Below are 3,075 nucleotides of genomic sequence, written 5' to 3'. Positions count from 1 at the left end.
GACTCTCTTAAGGTAGCCAAATGCCTCGTCATCTAATTATGTTTATGAAATGAGAATTTTCAGCGAGAAAAATCTACTTTAGGCAGAAGCATGGCTAATAAAAACATGGTAATCGAGAAATGTAATGGTTGAATAAGATTAAATATCAAATATTTATTAAAACTCTGAATCCCTGAGTATTTACTGTGGAAACTCTGACTCAATGAAAAAAGAAAGAAATCGTAATATTTTGTATTAAGTTTCATTGTGCCATTCCATAATTAGTTCCCTAAGGGAGTGTTTCAGTAGCAAAGATGCTTATCCACCGAAAATGCAGAATATGAAATCATTCAGGCTCTCTCCTTATCTATGTGGACCCAGGTAAAAATATATTTTTTTCTCACTAATGCATATAGCCAGGCGAGCTGGAGAATACAAAACCATCAGCACACATTTCAGGGTGCTAATTTTAACAGGGCAGATCGTCAACTGTATAAATAAATGTGACTCTAGGCCAGTCACATGACACAACATGAATTTATAGCAGGATCTGACCTATCCTGTATTTTTTTTTGTGTCATATAAATGCCAGTTCCTTTGCAGCATTTTATCGGAGAATAAAAGGGCAACAACGAAGGTTTGCATAGGGTATAAACCAGTGCAGACTTTGGCCCAGGATGTTGAAAGCAGACGGCTTTGTGGGAGTTGGGAGACACAATTTTCTAGTAGCGAACAGCATGCGTGGGTAGCTGCCGGGTAGGAGTCTGAATAATGAGTTTTCCAATGGTAGTGCCATTCAGCCAGACTAATACTGCTGAAATATTATGCACCTTGACAACAGGGATTCCCCTTTGGCCATGTATACATGTGGGCATTTCATGAGCAGACCATAGTCAAAAGCTGATGATTTCTGGGTCTACTGCAGCAGCCTAGGTAGGATCCAACTATCCTATAACTCAGAAGACAACTGGCCCCTGTGTTTTGACTGGGGCAAGAACAACCCAGGGATAAATCAGCCAGTTGGCAAGCTTGCCCCACTGGTAAGGCTAAAGATTTTGGTGTTCTGGGTGAGGAGGTCATCAAGTGCTCCTTCTTGAAGCTGCCCTTAAATATTTTGGGGGCTGGATCCTGACCTGACTTACATCGATCTAAACATGTTGGCTTTGAGGGCATTACTCCGAATTGACATCAGTTTAGCAATCTGTCCATGAGTTCGTGTGCACACACGTCTCCCTTAAAACATACATGACATCCATACCTCTGTATCTGTTTCCACTTTGGGCAATCGTTACCCGTGTAGTACCATCACAGAACATTTATCTATCAAGTTGTTCATTTGTTTAGCAAGCCAGCATATGAGAAATATCAGTCTCTTATCATAAGTCACTGCCAATAACCAAAGCTATTTATGTTTATCTCCACACCTCTCTGCCTCCCAGGCATGGAGCTATCATGGTTTACAATTATCTCTTAAATGCCCAGCTTTGTTTAGATATGCATTGCCTTCTGAAAAGCATGTTCTACAAGCCGCTGGAGAAAGGCCCAACAGGAGATTTACCAAGGACAGCTGTTACACATCTTGCACTTAGTCTAGTAGTTATTAAACATGTTCTAGAGAATGGCCTGATCTGAAAGGAAACTGGTTTTTGCTGAATGTATGTTGTTACATTAAGAAAAATGACAGACTTGATCTTTGCTGCATGAGACACAAAACAGCACATTTTTTTGGATGTGCCTGCCACTACAAAAGAGACAAGTCAATAGGAAGCAGTTGGTCATGCTTTCTGAAGTAACACAGTCACTAGAGATGTGTCTTTTCAAATGAGCTAGCTAAAGAGCTGATGCAAAACATAGGCTGAAAGCCACGCAATAACTGACACAGCCGTTCGGCTGGGTTGAGACAAGCCAGCGGTTTCGAAGCTCCCGGTGCCAAAAGAATGACTACAGATCTTACAAGAAGAAACAAAGAATAAAAGAGAGCACGACTTTGAGCATTCAGCAAAGTGTCTGCAGTTCTCATGAGCTTCTCGTGAACACCTTATAAACCTGCGATCCATCATGCTTTGATGATGCAGCATGAGGTCATTTGGGTTTCTAAAAGAGCAAATTCTTTCCCCTGTTACAGCAGCCCACAGAAGTCAGTGAGCTGGCACTGGCTCAACTGGCTGAACATGATGCAACTGGTTGAAGTGGATTTCACTCAGGATGGGCTCTGAGTATGGGCGACTGCCTTCCAAGATCCACCCATGCATGCATTTCTATAATACAGACTAGCTCTGCACCACTTATGAAAGCAATTTATTTTAACGGAGAGCTTCTAGCTGCAAGCTTTAGCTACGAGAATGAAAGATTCTGTTTAATCGATGGTGTTTGTAACAGGAAGAGACTTTCTTTGGCCAACACAGCAGCGATGTCGAGAGGCAGAAAGAAGCAGGTGGCGGGTTCATAAGGGGAAGGAGAGAGCAGATGTTAGCTGAAAAATTGGACTGCTCCTACAGCCCAGTTGCGGGAACTCTACTTCCATCAAAACACATTGTAGGAGTAATTAATCTGAACCACCCAGACCCAGTATTTGCCAGACTAAATTCCCATTCCCAGAGCATGGTTCCACCAACCAGAATGTTTTGAAAGTCCTGCTGAAGTGGAAACCATTCTTCTCGCTCTTCTTGCCATCTAGGGATGGTCTTTACAGTCAGAGCACCGGTACTGGAGGAACGGAGGGACCACCATCTCCCCAAGCCAGCTGCCTGCAGGAGGTGCTATAACCATAACTCCCACCAGTATATTGTGTCTCTTGACTTTCTGAGGCGGAAGTAGGATGACTTACCAAGGTTCAAAGCTGTGCGCCAAATGTCTGCTCCCTTTTTACTAGGAAGTGAAGTTAATTTATGACACGGTGACCATAGCTGCCACAATTCTGGAAAAAGTGTACAACATTTTCTAGTGCAAACTGGCAAGAATCCTACCATACTTACACAAACCCAAAATGACTCAGAATTTAAGATTCCCCCCCATAGAATCTATACACGTAAAATATATAACACTGTTATTATTTTGGTGTATAGAATCTAATTATGGGGGGTCATCTTAAATTCA

At 42.2% G+C, this 3,075-nt stretch overlaps 1 protein-coding gene across 1 annotated transcript in view; it reads right to left on the bottom strand.

The window, feature by feature from the left end:
- Nucleotides 1–3,075, bottom strand: part of LOC109289932 (short transient receptor potential channel 7-like) — a 96,622-nt gene that overhangs the window by 92,491 nt on the left and 1,056 nt on the right. The gene's annotated exons all lie outside the window — the stretch shown is intronic.

Source organism: Gavialis gangeticus, unplaced genomic scaffold (assembly GCF_001723915.1).
Source record: "Gavialis gangeticus isolate Ggan-Ray unplaced genomic scaffold, GavGan_comp1, whole genome shotgun sequence".
Lineage (NCBI taxonomy): Eukaryota > Metazoa > Chordata > Crocodylia > Gavialidae > Gavialis > Gavialis gangeticus.
This window is presented reverse-complemented; position numbering and strand designations above follow the sequence as displayed.